Source organism: Sciurus carolinensis, chromosome 3 (assembly GCF_902686445.1).
Source record: "Sciurus carolinensis chromosome 3, mSciCar1.2, whole genome shotgun sequence".
Classification (NCBI taxonomy): Eukaryota; Metazoa; Chordata; class Mammalia; order Rodentia; family Sciuridae; genus Sciurus; species Sciurus carolinensis.
Genome location: NC_062215.1, coordinates 161,416,212 through 161,434,095, shown reverse-complemented (window position 1 = coordinate 161,434,095; position 17,884 = coordinate 161,416,212).

Sequence of the window (17,884 nt, the reverse complement as noted above, 5' to 3'; positions counted from 1 at the left end):
CAAATGAATAAGTGGGCAAATGAATTAAACAGACCCTTCTCAGAAGAAGAAATACACAGAGCCAACAAAGATATGAAAAAATGTTCAATATCATTGGCACTTAATGAAATCCAAATCAAAACTATACTGAGATTTTATTTCACACCAATCAGAATGGCAGTCATCAAGAATACATATAATAATAAATGCTAGAAAGGATGTGGAGAAAAAGGCACACTTTTTACATTGTTGGTGGGATGGTAGATTAGTACAATCGCCGTGGAAATCAGTAGGAAGTTTCCTCAAAAAGCTAGGCATGATCAAATGCAGGGTCAGGCAGTGGTTTCAATGGAGCCTTTGGCTCAAGCATGCATTCTAAATCTCGCTGGGGAAGGTAGATAGTGGGTTATGGTTGGTTAGTATAGAATGGTGGGAATCAGATTTTTTTAAACTCATGGTAAGTACATTGTAAAATACATATGTACTAAGAATTTTCAAAATTGGTTTGTTCAGTGAGGATTTTTGACATTTTGCTTTAGAAAAAGAGGAAGAGTTAGAGGAATTTTTTGCATAAAGAGTTGAACTATTAAATGGCTTGAAAGTGAATTACTGTTTTCCTGACTGGTAAACCAACACACTACAATTGATAGCAAAAGGTCTCTCCTGTAATGTTTTATCCCTGGACTTCAGTGAATTCATTGCATGTTCCAAGTGAAAACCATTGATTAGAACTACATTCTTTTCTCCTTGTTTAATTTGAACCCCATCATACGGATTTTTTCCTTAGGAAAATCTCCTTTTGGGAGATCATGGTGTCACGGAGTTTGGTTCTTTTGGTTTTGTTTTTTAACACTTGTCTCCTCTCATATACAAAAGTTACAATATGAAGCCTTCATTTATTCTCTGCAGCTCATCTCATTTCAAATGTTTATGGAGGAAGCACTTCACTGAAAGTAGTGCTGTGATTATCTTCCATCTACATGATTTCTCACAAGAATTCGCCATCATGCTGCACACACTGCGTCATTGACGGTGGCTGTCCCATTGTTACTGCTACTCTTTATTTATGGAGGCATAGCAATGCTATGAACACAACGCTTGGAACCAGAAGGTTGTTGGAACTTTTGAAACCTTGTGTGGGATCGATGGTGGAGACAAGGCATGGAAGGCTAGCCTGGGCGAGGAAAGGAGAGAGTGCGTGCAGAGACTTGGTGGTGCTTGATGGATATTTTTTAACTTGGCCAGTTGTGTCTCTCAATCCTGTGGCTTTGGTGAGAGAGCATGCAGAGAGCAATGATAGCAAACGATGTACAAATGTTTTTTGCATTCAAAGGACATCCACATCTGTTGGAAGATTTAAGTGAGTTTTGGTCTTAGATAACCAATGTTAGTTGAATGTGTTAAGTCAAATAATACTTGGACTTCCCCTACCCCTTTGTCAATGGTGACCGCTGTATGGTGCATGTTCTCCTCTGTCACTGATATGTAGGTGTAGTGTGAACCAAAGCTGATGGGCTGAGAATATGGTGTGCTTTGCAGGAGTACTTGGAAGCAGAGTTCACCAGTGAGCTCAGGTGTTTCAAAGAAGGGTGGAAGTTCTAATGTCTGTTAGCTACCCATAAGAATGCTGTTTGCTGTAGTTCTGTGTCCTGTGCTTGAATACTTTTTATAAGAGTTGTCAATGTTGGAAATTCTTAAATAAAACTGATTAAAAAAAAAAACAGCTAAGCATGGGACCACCATATGACTCAGCTACACCACTCATCAGAATTTTTCCTGAAGAAGTAAAGTCGTCATATTACAGTGGTACATGCTATGCAGGTTAATAGCAGCACAATTTACAATAGCCAAACTATGGAACCAGCCTAGGGGTCCATCAAGGGATGAATGGATAAAGAAATGGAGTATATATACACCATGGAGTTTTATTCAGCCATAAAACATGAAATTATATCATTTTCAGGAACATGATTAGAACTAGAGACCATTATGTTAAGCGAAGTAAGTCAAATTCATAAGGGTAAGGGTTAAATGTTTTCTCTCATATGGGGAACCTTGAGAGAGAAAAGAAAGAGGGAGGCAGATCTCACGAAAATCAAAGAAGATCAGTAGAGGAAAGGACACATGGGGTAAAAGGTGTGGAGGGAGGGGAAAGCCCTAGAAGTGATATTGGCCAAAGTATATTATTACATTGCATATTGTGTGCATATTGCATTATATTGCATATGAGTATTTAACTACAGATTCCATCCGTATGTACAACTGTAATGCACCAGAAAAAAAGTGTGGGGGAAAATGTATATCAAATATATTTTAAAAAGACAACATTTGTGGCCAGTAGTAAAGTTTCTACTTTAAGTTTCTATAGGAAATAAAAAGCAGATAAAGAAGAAAACAATGCTGAGATCCATTCATAAGAGGAAATAAATAAGGCAGGCACGGTGTCCCATACCTATAATCCCAGTGGCTCAGAAGGCTGAGGCAGGAGGATCACAAGTTCAAAGTCAGCCTCAGCAACTTAGTGAGACCCTAAGCAATTTAGTGAGACCCTGTCTCAGAATAAAAAAATATAAAGGGTTAGGGATGTGGCTCAGTGGTTAAGCACCCTGGGTTCAATCTCTGGTACAAAAAAAAGGAAGGAAGGAAGGAAGGAAGGAAGGAAGGTTGGTTGGATACTAGGCATTTTCCCTTTATGTAAGTTACAAATTAGTATTCGGTTCAATAAATATCTATGAAACCCTTTCTGCCTGGGTGGCAGAAATACAGTGTCAAGAAGACAGAGAACACCAAATTGCTATCCTAAAGGAACTCTGGGTGGAATCAAAGTGTGGACATATAGTAGGTAAGCTAGAAAATACTAGTGGAAAGAAAAAACAAGGCTGTAAACTGATTTTTTTAGAGGTCCCTTGGTTACAGAGCAAGACACAATTCCTTTCATTTAAAGACATTTCTATGATAGCTGGGCCTGGTGGTGCATGCCTGTTATCCAGGATCCTAGGAGGCTGAGATAGGAGGATCAAAAGTTATAGACCAGTCTGGAGAATTTAATGATACCCTCAGCAACTTGGTAAGACCCTGTCTCAAAATAAAAAGGACTGGGGATGTAGCTCAGTGGTTAAGTGACCAGTACAAAACAAAGAAAGTTTTTGTTTTTGTTTTTGTTTGGTACCAGGGATTGAACCCTAGCCCTTTTTATTCTTTATTTTGAGACAAGTCCTCTCTGAATTTCTTAGGGCCTTACTAAGTGGCTGAATGTGACCTTGAACTTGCAATCCTCCTTAGTCTACTGAGTCACTGGGATTACTGGCGTGTGCTACCATGCCCGACTCAAAACAATATTTTAAAAATAAAGAATAAATAAATAAACAATACATTTCTAAAAATAAAGTATATTTCCTATGATTAATTCTGATTAATTCTCCCATCGTTTTAGAATCCAGACTTGACAATTACTTCATATGTTACTGGAAAGAAGAGTGTTATGGTTTGGATGTGAGGTGTCCCCCAAAAGCTCACATGTGAGACAATGCAAGAAGGTTTAGAGGAGAAATGATAGGGTTATCACCTTAACCTAACCAGAGAATTAATCCCCTGATAGGGATTAACTGAGTGGTAACTGAAGTGGTAGGGTGTGGCTGGAGGAGGTGGGAATTGGGGCGTGGTTTGGGAGTATGTATTTGTATCTGGTCAGTGGAGTCTCTCTCTCTGCTTTCTGATCACCATATGAGCTGCTTCCCTCCAACACCCTGTCCCGCCATGATGTTCAGCCTCACGGTGAGCCCCCAAGAATGGAACTGGCCTTCTATGGACTAAGACTTCTGAAACTGTGAACTCTCAATAATTTTCTCCTCTACAATTGTTCTGGTCTGGTCCTTTAGTCATAGCAGAGAAAAAGCTGACGAAAACAAAGAGTAAATAAGTTTTGTACTAGCTATGTGATCCCAGACAAGTTTCTCAATCTTTAGAGGCCCTTGTTGCCTTATATGGATCGTGATTTGTTTTTGTGGCAGAGGGCAGGACACATGGGATTGAACTCAGGGGCACTCGCCACTGAGCCACATTCCCAGTCCTATCTTTTGTATTTTATTTATAGACAGAGTCTCACTGAATTGCTTAGCACCTCACTTTTTCTGAGGCTGGCTTTGAACTCACGGTCCTCTTGCCTCAGCCTCCCCATGCCCGACTTGTTGCCTTACTTGGAATGTGGATATAATATTTGCTCTGTATTCCTCATCATATTGTAAAAAGTAAATTAATTAATCTTTTGAAAGAACAAACAGTAAAGTAACTAGTAAAAATGATGTAGAAGTGTCATGTCTTGCCAGGTGCTGTGATATGTGCCTATAATCTCAGTGATTTGAGAGGTTAAGGCAGGAGTAACATAAATTTGAGACCAGGAGGAATACAAAATTTTTTATTTTAAAAAATAAACAGGACCGAGTTGTAGCCTCATGATAAAGCATCCTTGGGATCAATCCCCAGCCAAAAAAAAAAAAAAAAAGACATAATTTCCTTGTTGGTTCATTCTTTTAATGTAGTTAACTAATTGGGTATCTTTCCCAGCTTCAGAATATGTTCTTAAAGATGCCAGTCATAACTAGCCTCATGTGTACAATCCCAGCTACTTGGGAGGCTGAGGCGGGGGGAATTGCAAATACCAGGTGAGCCTGAGCAAATTAGTGAGACCCTGTCTCAAAATAAAATTAGAAAGGGTATGGGAATGTAACTCAATGGCAGAATGCTTACATAGCATGCACAGGACCCTGGGTTCCATCCTCAGCACCAAAAAAAAAAAAAAAAAAAAAAAAAAAAAAGTGCCAGTCACAAGCAAGCTGTTGTCTTAGAAATAGGAGACGTACCCACCAAGACACAGGTTCATCATCCACCACCAGCATTGCTGTTTCAAACAGAAAAAAAGTGTATGCACTATAATAATTATGTATCTTTTTCTTATTTCACACTTCTCCCAAAGGAAGAATGTGAAGTTGTATTACTATACTTAAAATTTATATGTATAATATATATGTATATATATGTTGTTTTGGTTCCTTGAATGTGCTATAATCCGTTTTTGCTTCCGTGTCATTAGGTTCCTCGTGTGAACTTATCACTTCTTCCAAAACATGTCCATCTCATTCCCAAATCTGGGATCACATGTTGGACTCTAAGGACTAATAAAGCTTCTCTGTCTTGGGCAGACTTGCTTCAGGAATGTGATCACTCAAATGAGTGTCACAAGAAAGTGACTCCCAGGAACTTGGAGTATTGGATGGTTAATATAGTAGGTATTTCCTATAAATCCTTCTCTACTCTAGTCGAGAAGTTACTATTTTGAGACATATTAAGAAACTTGAGTTTAGTCCTCAAAGGTGCTGGAGCTGTTTAGAAACACAAAGTTAGGAATAACATAAAGAATGAATTAGAATAGTTGGAAGCAAAGAAAAGAGTGAGGAACCCACTGTGAAGCTGAAGTTTTATGAGAAGCCATATTTATATTAGCATATTAGGTCTCATGTTTTCATTCTGCCAATATTTCAGTGCAGTTGACACAGGTATATTAAAATGGGTTGGAAATTATAATCTAGAGTTTATATTTATTATATTATTAACAATTATTATATTATGCTTACATAATTATTTTATATAATTGTATTAAATTGCATAATTATACAACTATAATATAGAGTATAATGCCAACATGATTATCATATAATTATATTATGCATTATATACTATATTTAATTTCTTATAGGTGTTCCTTATCTGGGATGATTGTACAAAATGGGTTAAGGAGCCTATAGATTATTGAACCTTGGATGAGAACATGGTGATTGCAGAAAGATAGAATGTTGCATGTCTAGAGCCAAAAATATCTTGAACTGTATTAGGCCCCTTAGAAAAATAACCATTCACATTTAACCTTTGTATCTGACCTAACATTCTTATGATAACAGAGTAAACCTCTTGAATGTATAGTGTTAAGTCCAGCAGAACACTAACCTCCACCAAACTTAAAACTAAGAATGCTATAAAATAACCTTGATGTGTGTGGTGGTACATGCCTGTCATTCCAAATACTTTGGAGGCAGAGGCAGGAGCTCAATTTGGAGTCTGGCCTCAGCAATTTAGCAAGATGCTGTCTCGAAATTTAGAAAGGATAGGGATTGTCCCTATAAAGCAAAATGCCCCTGGGTTTAATGGTAAGTGCAAAAAACCAAAACAAAACTCTAAGAACTCTGTTTTGGCTATAAAAGTTCATGTAACCTCTTTTTCTCTTTCATTATCTTTTATCGCTCTATTTTTTCTTTCCTTTTTTTCTCATTCTTTTTTTAAAGCAGAGTTGTTATTTTATATTGACATTATATATAACTTTTTTTTTTTTTTTTTTTTTTTTGGTACTGGGGATTAACCAGTGAGCCACATCCCCAGTCCTTTTACTTTTTTGAGACAGGATCTCATTAAGTTGCTTAGAGCCTGCTGAATTGCTGAGGTTGGCCTTAAACTTGTGACCCTCCTGCCTCAGCCTTTTGACCTACTGGGATTATAGGCATACACCACCATACCCAATTGGGCCACATATACTCTTAACTAAATATCTGAGAACATGAAAAAGAAGCGATCTATGTGAGACAAAAATCAGATAAAATCAATATGACATGGGGATTGACTGGATATGAGAAATATTGACCCCCCCCCCAAAAAAAAAGGGATATATTCATCATTTCTAGCTTGCTCATATGAGTAACAGGTCGGGGAACAACCGATTGAATTTCTACCTATTGATTTTAAAGTATAGATAATGGATGGACCCCGTTCAAAATCATATAGTAAGTTGATGAAATTACAAATGGTAATGGAAGTGAGACTCAAGGTCAATAAATTTGGAAAGTTAATGATCCTGAAGCAGCAGGTGAAGCCTGGAAGAAGATGAGCTTGCTTCACTAGGTCTAGCAAATAGATGGAACCAGAAAGACGGCCCCAGAAAGGACATTTGATCAAGCAGGTATTTAATGTGGCATGTGTGTATATTTTAATCATTAAGACCTTCATATAATTAAAGTGAGCTGCGATGGGACATTGAACTACTTGGAAGGTGGAGGCAAGAGGATCTCACATTCAAAGGGCCACTTAGTGAGATCCTGTCTCAAAATAAAATTAAAAGAAAAAGAGGGCTGGGGATTTGGCTGAGTGGTCAAGGCTGGCCCTGCACTCATGAAGTGCTGGATACCTTCTCCAGTCCTGCATGTAATTCATCTAGGGGCTTATAGAGTCATAAAAATGATATTCTGGCAAGTGTTTATATGATGTGTGTTGTTTGAGAATACCACACATTCATTTACTCATGGATTCATTAAAAATAAAATTATTCTTAGCAAGGCCTTCAGCACCTTAAGTGAGACACTGCCACAAAATAAAATAAAAATGGGTTACTATTACCAGCAGAAGTTGGGACCAGGTCCAAGTTCCACGGAGTTGAAGAATGAACACCACTAATGCCTAGGTAAGCAAGCAAGCAGGACTTTTTATTAAAATGAATGTGAGCCCAGTATGCAGTGGTATGTGCCTGTAATCCCAACTGCTGGGGAGACTGAGACAGGAGGATCGCAAGTTCAGAGCCAACCTCAGCAACTTAGCAGGACCCTGTCCCAAGATGAGAAAAAGGTGGGTGGCTGGGGATGTGGCTCAGTGGTTAAGCGCCCCTGGATTCAATCCCTGGTACCAAAAGAAAAAGAAAAAGGTGGTGTTGGGGAAAAATAGTTCAGAACTCCTGGTGCAGAGTGTGTGGGAGAGGCAAGAGTGCTGTTAAGTCTTACAGCGTTCTCTCTTTTAAAGTCATCTAAGGGGAAGTTAATAGGCTCCTCCTGATTGGCTCCTTGCTGTTGCTAGGGCTATGTGCTTTACTAAGTGGTCCCTAATATTTCAACTGTTCTAGTACTTTCTGAGAAATGGTAACTGTTCTACAACATAGCGGAACAAGATGACTTTTGTCTTGTTTGTTGTCCTCTTGTTAACCTCTCTCTTTTTCCCTATTCTCAACTACCTGTCCTCTTTCAATCTCATTAAGGATGTAGCTCGGTGGTAAAATGTCATTGAATTCAGTTCCCAGTACCAGGAAAAAAGAAAAAAAAAATTATTGACAGGGTGTCTGTAGTCAGAGGAGACCGGATGGTCAAAAGAAATGCATAAAATAAAGCAGAGAACAGCGTCAGGACAGAAGGGAGCTACGATTTTAAGTAGGTGTGCCAGAAAATTTCCTGTTAATAATGTACTTTTGAGTAAGAACTGACAATTGTGGGGAGTGGGGAAAGGTAGTAAGCCAGGAGGGTGTTTGGAAGAGAATGTTCTACCAGAGAATACCAAGAGCTTAGGCAGTGTCTAAGTGCAGTGTGGCTGTAACATAGAGCAAGACTGAGAGAAGGGGAAGTGACTGTGGGCAGTAGGACTGGACTAGGTTAAGGGCCAGTGGTAATGACTGGCTCTTGCTCTGAAGGAGAAAGGAAGCCTTCGGAGAACTGAACCCAATCCCACCTGCCTCTGGTGCTGGGGATCGAACAGGAGCCTTGTGCATCTAGGCAAGTGCTCTACCACTGAGCTTTATCCTAAGCCCTTTTTATTTTGAGATGTCCTCACTAAATTGCCCAGCCTCCTGAGTAGCTGGGATTACAGATGTGTGTCACCACACCTAGCTCTGCCGAGAACTTTGAGCATGAGTGACATCTAATTTGCTCACTCCCCTGGCATGAGAGCAAAGGTGGAAGCAAGGAGATCCCAAAGGAGGCTGTTGCAATGATCTAGAACCCAACCCAGACACCAGGTGAAAGATAAGTGTGGCATGGCCCAGAGCAGAAGCAGCGGAAGTTGTGAGAGGTAAATAAATTCCAGATGTGTTTTGAAGGCAGACCCAACAAGATGTACTGATAAATGGGAAGTGAAGTGTGAGAGGAAGAGAGGAAGCAAGGATGACTGCTTGCAAAACTAGAAGAATAGAGTTGACATCAGCTAAAATTGGGACAGACACACATGTAGTAGTCATGGCAAAGTTTAGAACATTAGATGCCTATTAGCCTGTGTGTCGAATGCAGCTGATAAATGAATTATGAGGAGAACTGAGAGTGATCATTAGATGTTGCGTTGCCCTTTCAAGGATTTAGGGAAGTGGTAGGGACAAGGGTCTAGTTGGAATGGGAGAGAAGGAGAGAAGGAATTAGAGATGTGGAATCAAGGTAAGTCAGAGTTTGCTATGAAACAGGACTTGTCAACCTCAGCTCTGTTGACATTTTAGAACCAATAATTCCTTTTTTGTGGATCCTGTCATGCATCATGACATGTTTAGTGGAACTAAACAGGGCTTCAGTCCAGCATGATGGTGCACACCTATAATCCCAGCAGCTCATAAGTTCCAGCCTCAACAACTTAGCAAGATCTTATCTCAAAATAAAAACAAAATAAAAAGGGCTGGGGAGGTAGGACTGGGGAAGAGTGCCCTTGTGTTCAATCCCCAGTACCAACACAAACAAACAAACCAGGGCTTCTACCCACTAGATGTCAGTATCATCTCTTCTCCATTTGTGACAACCAGAAATCTCTCCAGACATTGCCAAATGTCCCCTGGGGAGCCAAATGTTCCCCAGTTAACCACTTCTCTAAAAGGAGCAGAGTGACATAGGATGGTAGCTATTGGTAGGAGCGGGTCCAGAGATGTTACTAATGATTTGGTTTATTTTAATCCAGTGGAATAAATGATCATAATAGTAAGTGGATGAGACTGATTCAGTAAAGAAAAGGAACCCTAACAATAAAGAGAGAATAAAGTCTTATGATAGAGGAACCTTTCTATGCAGTGTGGGTTGGGTGGGGCAAACTTCTTGAAGGAAGTAATTTTTGAACTGATATCTTTCAAAACCGTATTCCTTAGAGCAGAACGTGGGAGCAAAGGGACTACTTCAGAAATTGAAATCAATATGTGCAAAGGCCAAAAGGAAGAATACAGTGAATCGAAGAGCTAGGAGCAGCTCATGTATCCCAAGTGTAGAGAGTGAGAGGAGCGAGTAGCTAGGATATTGGAAGGAGGCTATTCAAATAGGGCCCTGAGGGTTTAGTCTTAATTCTGAGAGCTTGATAAGCCACTAAGGAGTTTTGAGTACGTGATTAACAACAGATTTGCTTTAAAAACAAAGTGAAAAAAAAAAAATCCTTTCTGTGCTTGGAAGAAAGCAGAGGGATATAGAAAAGGATTGCCAGAGAATCTGATGGTAGCTGGGGTTAGGGCATTGAACATAGTGCTAGAGAAAAGTGGAAGGATACCAGTGAATGTTTTAGAGGTAGAATCTACAGGATCAGTGAATGATAGAATGTGGTGAGTGTGGGAGAAGGAAGAATAGCTAGCCCCACTTTTCTCTTTTGAGTAACTTCCACTCCTGGAGATAGAAACCTGGTAAAGGGGCAGGTGAGAGAGCTCCCCTTGGGCACTTTAAGTCAGAGGTGTTTGTGTAACTCGTTAGGGGAGATGACTCAGAAGTCATCCCTGGTTAAATTTTGTCCTCTCATTCCATCAGTGGTAGCAGAATCTCTTTGATTACGATGACATGGGCAAGGGGTTTACAGAGTGACCAGGAAGTTTGAGGCTATGTCCCAAGGACAAAATAACTCAGGATATCATGGACGCCGATGACAGAGGGTAAAAATGCAGGCAAATATTTTTAGTATCGTTTGGAGGCAATACCACAACCAAAAAGTGACCATTGTATTAGCAATGTTGTCATTGTTGTCAAGGTTAATGGCGGCACTGGTAACACCGGCGTGGGTGGAGGGGTAGCAGCAGAAGTGAGAACAGAGGAAGATTTCCAGGCAGTCTTCAGAGTCATCTGAGGTTGTTGGTGATGAGGAATTGTCCTCCGACAGCTCAGGGTCCTGGTACAGACACAAAGAAGGCAGATAGATGGCTCCATTCATTCAGGGTTAGGGTTCTGCATGACGCTGTAGGGGGAAAAAGACCCAAGGGATTTCAGGATTTGGGCACGTGTGACTGACTTGATGGATCACAAAAACTAAGCAGGATAGGGAGGGAGGAAAGGCAAGAGGGAAGATGTTAGCCTTGAGGATGAAGAATAATTATGAACCACGGCAAACTGGGAGGATGGGTGCTGTTTTAGGGGTAGAGCAGTCTGGGTGCTGAGAGTATTCAGAGTCTGATCACAGGGTCAAGCTCAGGTGGAGTGCGGTTATGGGTGTGCACGGGACACTGCCACCATGCGTTTCCTGTCCTGTCAGTCACAGGATCAAATTCTACTTTTCAACAGGTTCTTATTTGAACAATAAATTACAGAGTTCAAATGGAGTTTTTGTTGATAATAACAAAATTCATGAATAAAATATACCTCGGTATGAAATACTAATTCTAGGAATATATTAAGTAGGAATTCCTCAAGGACACTGCTAATATATTATGTTCAGATATTGGTATCAAATTTAAGATTTTGATGTATGTTTTTCATTTTAGCTCCCCTAGATAGTTAAAGAACTTAAAGTCAAATTATCAGTATTTTATGCCCTTCACTATAATACTTGATTAATTTTATTATTATTGTGTTGGTGTTGGGGATTGAACCCAGGGCTTCATGCGTGCAAGGACACTTGATAATTGAAGCTTCACCTACTTTTTGGTACTAGGGATTAAACCCAGGGTGCTCTACCACTGAGCCACATCCCCAGCACTTTTTAATTTTTATTTTGAGGCAGGGTCTCGCTAAGCTACTGAGGTCCTTGCTAAATCTCTGAGACTGGCCTTGAACTCTTGATCCTCCTGCCTCAGCCTCACTTGGATGACAGGTGTGCACCGCCACATCCAGCCTGGCAAAGTCTTTAACTTTGCCTTTTAGTCTGAAGTTCTTTTTTCCAGCCATGCTGCAAGTAGGCCAGTCATTAGCTGGGATTGGGACCCCACTTTTTGCTTTGTCACTGTCCCTACTTATTCTTCCCAGATATGAACTGCCTGGATTTTCAAGTATTTGCCAATGCCTACATCTCTCTACCAGCCCCACTGAACTGTTGAGATCTTCTACCACTTATCTTAGATCGCTTGTGTCAACCCTTTGTCATGGTTGTGATCAGAGTTTACTACTTAACTCTAGCTTCTATCATTTTGCACACTTTGCTGAATAGCCATCGTCAGTATTGATGGTCGGTACTTCTTGCTCAGCACCTGGACTCCTGCTACCTGTGTTTCTACAAATAAAATACCACAACGGATTGATCCCAACATAAACAAACAGTTCTTATGCTGTTTTTCCATCTAAAGGCTCTTAGACCCAAATTCTTAAGACAGGGTATTAGCTTTCATGGAGATTTCTCCGAAGTCAGAGGATTTATTCAGCTAAGTATGGTGACATGCACCTGTAATCCTCACTACTCAGGAGGAGTAGGAATTTGTGGATACAGAGAAAGCACTGAATTGCAGAAGAAATTCTGCCCACGAATGGTTGGAATGCAGAATAAGCAGCTAGTAAGCTATCCAAGCCATTTCCTTGTGCCCGTACCCTTGCTGGTTGGCTGAACAATCAAAAAACCCACAAGATTAACATAAGCTATCTAGAGGAAATGCTCCTTTAGGGAGACTTTGGTGACTGAGAAATGACCCTTATTGTAACAGTAAGATGCGTGCACTGGGTGGAGATTTGGGATGCTAATCGAGACGTGTGTGATGTGCTATAACAGGGTAGCATGATTTCAACATGGGAAGGTGGTGAGCAAACACGGGGAAAACCGTCATGAAACTGTGTAACCCTGCCCAGCCCCCTAGCAACTCTATAAAAGTTAAAACCACAGACCAAACTGGGCGACTCACCATCTCAGATTGCCAGCACTCCCATCTTAGGTTGCGTATTGTCCCTTTATACTACATCTCTTGCTGTTACTCATGTATCGGGTATGTCCTTAAATTTCTTTATGCAACATAGTCAAGAACATGGAAGGTCCAAGGAATGGTCCCCCTGTGCTATTGGAGACTTCCTTGGATCCTTGTGTGACAACAAGAGAGGCTAAACCAGGAAGATTGCAAGTTCAAGGTCAGCTTGGATCACGGAGTGAGACCCTGTCTCAAAATATAAATAAATAAATAATACAAAAAGGTCTGTGGATGTACCTAAGTGGTACACTTACTCATCATTTGCAAAGCCCTGGGTTCAATCTCCTCACCACAAAACAAACAAATATAAAAAAGAAGTTATTGAGCCCTATGGAAACTAGCTCTTAGTAAGAGATCAAGTCCTGGGATAAGTTCTGCTACAAGGTTAGATAGCAGTTGGATAAAATGTCTACCAGTCCTAACAGCCAAGAGCATTTTTATAATGAAAATTTCAGGAAAGAAAGCATAAATTGTTTACACTGAACTTGGAGGTGGGAAAACTTGAGGTGGGAAAGGTTTTGGATAGGAAGGCAGTCCAGAAGAAGACTAGTTGCTTCTGGATTTGTTTGGGTTAGTAGTTTGGAAAGTTTATATGTAAATGGGGAACAGTAGCACCTGGAGGTCAGCCAGTAAGGGGGTTTTAAATAGAATTTTAACATATATTTAGAAATCTCAAAAAGTCTTGTTTTGATTTTGCCAGTACCTGTTAACTGATTAATTGTCCTATCTCTTCCCCACCTCCATCCTCCTGCCTTTGTAACTAAATTTAGGACATCTCAGAATTTTTCTTTTATTAAGGCTTCTTTTGATGTGTGTGTGTGTGTGTATATGTGTGTATATATATATATATATATATATATATAAATTTATTTTATGTTTTTTGGAGTGCAGTACTGGAGATTGAACCCAGGGGCACATTACCCTTGAGCTAATCTCCAGTTCTTTTTATTTTTTATTTTGAGACAGCATCTTGCTAAGTTACTGAGGGTCTCCTAAGTTGCTGTGTTTGGCCTCAAAGTTTTGAACCTTCTGCCTCAGTTTCCAGAGACAGGTGTGGGCCACCCACTGGCTGTGATCACTCTATCCCCACATGGTAGATGGATTCTCTCCTTTGATCCTTGATTTCACTTTAGTTACAACACCTGTGTCATTGTACTACACCCATTTTCTTATAAAGTTGCCTACCCTATTACTGAATTCTTCTTAATGGGCAGGAAGTATATTTTTCTTTACCCGAAAGCCTAATATAATAACTAGCAGACAACTTACATTAGCCGTAGAGGATTATAAGGTCTGTATCTACTACTTTCTATTCCCAGTCTCTGTCACTTCAAATTCCTGGACACTATCATTCATTCACAGAGAAGTTAGCACCTGATTAACAGTCTATTTTTCTGCCTCAGTTTCTTTGATTTTCTTGGTGAAATCAGTTTCCTCATTAATGATATGTTCAGTACCCTGACTTTTTAGTACTTTGCTTTCCAGAATGAAAAAGACACTAAAAAACTACCAATTTATGGGTATAATTTCTCAAAATTGTCCTTGAGAAATTCTAACATATCATTAGAACTGGAATTCTATGGCTCGATTATCCCAGTTACTGAGGAGGCTGAGGCAAGAGTTTTGAAAGTTTGAGGCCAGCCTGGGCAACTTAGTGAGACCCTGTTTCTAAAAAGAAAAAAAAAAAAAGAATTTGGAAATTGGAGATACAGCTCAGAAATAGAGTAGCCTGCCTGTTATTCCCGAGGCCCTAGGTTTCATCCTGGGTACCACCAAAGCAAACAAAAAAGTAAAACTGTGTTACTTTTCACTTTTTTCAGTCATCATCAGAGATGGGCAAACATGACCTATAATTTACTGTCCAAACCAGGACAACTGTGACAATCCTTAACTTCTAAATGGATTGTTTAGTCCATTCATATTTAATGGGTTCTTCTGATATATTTAAATTCGTGTCTAATATTCTTCCGTTTGTTTTTTATATGTTTCACGTCTTTCTCTTTCTTTTGTACAGAGGGTCTGTCTATTTTCCAGGAAACTTCCTGTTTTTAGAAAGGAGCTCACGGAAGAAGCAATTCCTTTCCCGCTGTTGGATGTGACTAGCAAGTGTGGCAGCCACCCTTTAGCTCTGAGAGAATCGCCTGAGGCTAAAGGATGATAAAAGGAACCTGGGGCTTTGCTGCCATCAGGAGGTTTCTAATTCATCTACTTCCCAGCTACCCTGGCTTCAGCTTCTAGTTATTTCAGTAATCAGTGTCACCATTTTAAATTTATTTTTTAATTTTTTTACAGACTGCATTTTGATTCATTGTACACAAATAGGGTTTATCACTTTGTTTCCATGGTTGTGCATGATGTAGATTCATACCATTTGTGTGGTCATACACGTACATAGGGTAATGATGTCTGTCTCATTACACCATTTTTATATCCCCCTCCCTCTCATTTCCTTCTATATAATCTAAAGTTCCCCCATTTTTCTCTCCCTCCCCACCCCCCTACCATCCATTATATATCATTCTCCACTTATCAGGGAAAACATTCTGCCTTTGGTTTTTGGGGGATTGGCTTATTTCACTTAGCATGATATTCCTCCAGTTCCATCCATTTATTAGCAAATGCCATAATATTATTCTTCTTTATGGCTGAATAATATTCCATTGTGTATATATACCACATCTTCTTTATCTATTCATCTGTTGAAGGGCATCTAGGTTGGTTCCACAATCTAGCTATTGTGAACTGAGCTGCTATAAACATTGATGTGGCTGCATCACGGTAGTATGCTGATTTTAAGTCCTTTGGGTATAAACTGAGGAGTGGAATAACTGGGTCAAAAGGTGGGTCCATTCCAAGTTTTCTGAGGATTCTCCACACTGCTTTCCAGAGTGGCTGCCCCAGTTTGCAACTCCACCAGCAATGTAAAAGTGTGCCTTTTTCCCCACATCCATGCCAACATCTATTATTGTTTGTGTTCTTGATAATAGCCATTCTAATTGGAGTAAGATGAAATCTTAGAGTTGTTTTAATTTACATTTCTCTAATTACTAGAGATGTTGAACACTTTTTCATATATTTATTAATTGCCAGTGTGTCTTCTGTAAAGTGTCTGTCCAGTTCTTTGGCCCATATATTGATTGGGTTCTTTGTATTTTTGGTGTAAAATTTTGTAAGTTCTTTATAAATTTTGGAGGTAAGTGCTCTATCTGAAGTGCATGTGGAAAAGATTTTCTCCCACTCTGTAGGCTCTCTCTTCATATTCTTGAATGTATCCTTGGCTGAGAAAAAGCTTTTTTGTTTGAGTCCATCCCATGTATTGATTCTTGCTTTGATTTCTTGTGCTAATCACTGTCACTTTTGCTTAAGACAGCTGATTTGGAATCTTGCGCACAAGTTGTTTAAAAGACCTAAAAGTAAATAAATGCAATTGTTTCAGAAAGAGACTAGCATAGGATAGGATGGACCTGCACCTAACACAGGGTGTTGTTGACCATTGAACTGTTGGAGCCTGTACTGTGTCATGGTAGCCACTAGTCACATGTGACTATTGAGTCCTTGAATTGTGGCTAGCCTGGAGTGAGAAGTTCTGTGAGGTAAAATAAACTCCAGATTTTTGTTTATTTATTTGTTCATTTTTGTCAGTGCTGGGAAATGAACCCAAAGCCCCACCCACGTTAGGCCAGCATTCTCCACTGAGTTACATCCCTGCCTTGTACTTTGTGTGTGTGTGTGTGTGTGTGTGTGTGTGTTGCTGGGGATCGAACCCAGGGCCTTGTGCTTGCAAGGCAAGCACTCTACCAACTGAGCTATCTCCCCAGCCCACTGCCTTATACTTTTTATTTTGCTAAATTGCCAAGACTGGCCTCAAACCTGCAATCCCCTGCTGCCTCATCCTCCTGAGTTGCTGGGATGGCAGACATGTGTCACCATACCCAGCTACTGGCATCTTCTAAAGAAGAGGCAGTTGTATAACTAGTTAGAACAAATAAAATTTAAAAATGAAAAAAAAAAGAGAGACACCAGAGATGCCTGCAGATCAAAGGCCACGTGAGGACTCAGAGAGAAGGCATCCGGCTATAAGCCAAGGCGAGAGAGGTCTGGAGAGACCAAACCTGCCAACACCTTGACCTTGGACTTCTGTTCTCCAAAACTGTGAGAAAGTAATTTCTTGTTTCAGGCAACTAGCATGTGGGATTTTTGTTACAGCGGCCCTTGTAAAACTCTGGTAAAACTACTGCTGATGTAGACACCCCTTGCATTTCTCTGTCCTTCTCTGAGGAGGTGAGTAACCATGCCTTGTCCTTGTTCTTGATGGCTGAAAAGTGATTACCATGCACAACTGTGATTTTTCTTAGGTTTGTTCACCAATATGTCCATTTAAAAAATTTTAAAAAGTTGAATATACATGTTTATTTTTAACATGTACTCCATGGCTAAATATGTGGAAAAGTGAATTTCCAAACTCAAGCATTTAAAAAAAAAAAACCTTATCAGCATTAATTTTAAAGCAAATGATTTATAAGTATTTATATTAATTTCTTACAACTTCATTCAACCAAATACATTATACTGATGTCCAGCAATGTGTATATACCCATTACAAATGTTTAGCTATTCTAATGCCCATGTTCCCATTATAAATACAGAACTACAATAATATATCATTTACTACCTGCTGCACACTATTCTCTACACTTTATCTAGATGAACTCATTTAATTGATGTACTTTCTCAGAATTTATTCATAAAAATCAAATCTTTAATAATGCATCATAGTTTCAAAACTTGAAACCAAACTCCTAAGCATTTGGAGAGACAAGTTCAGTGTAGGAGGTTAAGCTAAGATCTTCAATCTAATATTTGGAAAAGTTCCACATAAAAATCAATAGTAAAAAGAAAAATATTTTGGATCACCTGGAACAATAAGAGCATAATAAAATACTTGGGTGTTTTTCTTGCAGCACAAAGCATGTCGTCCTTCAAAAGTAGTCAAAAGACTCC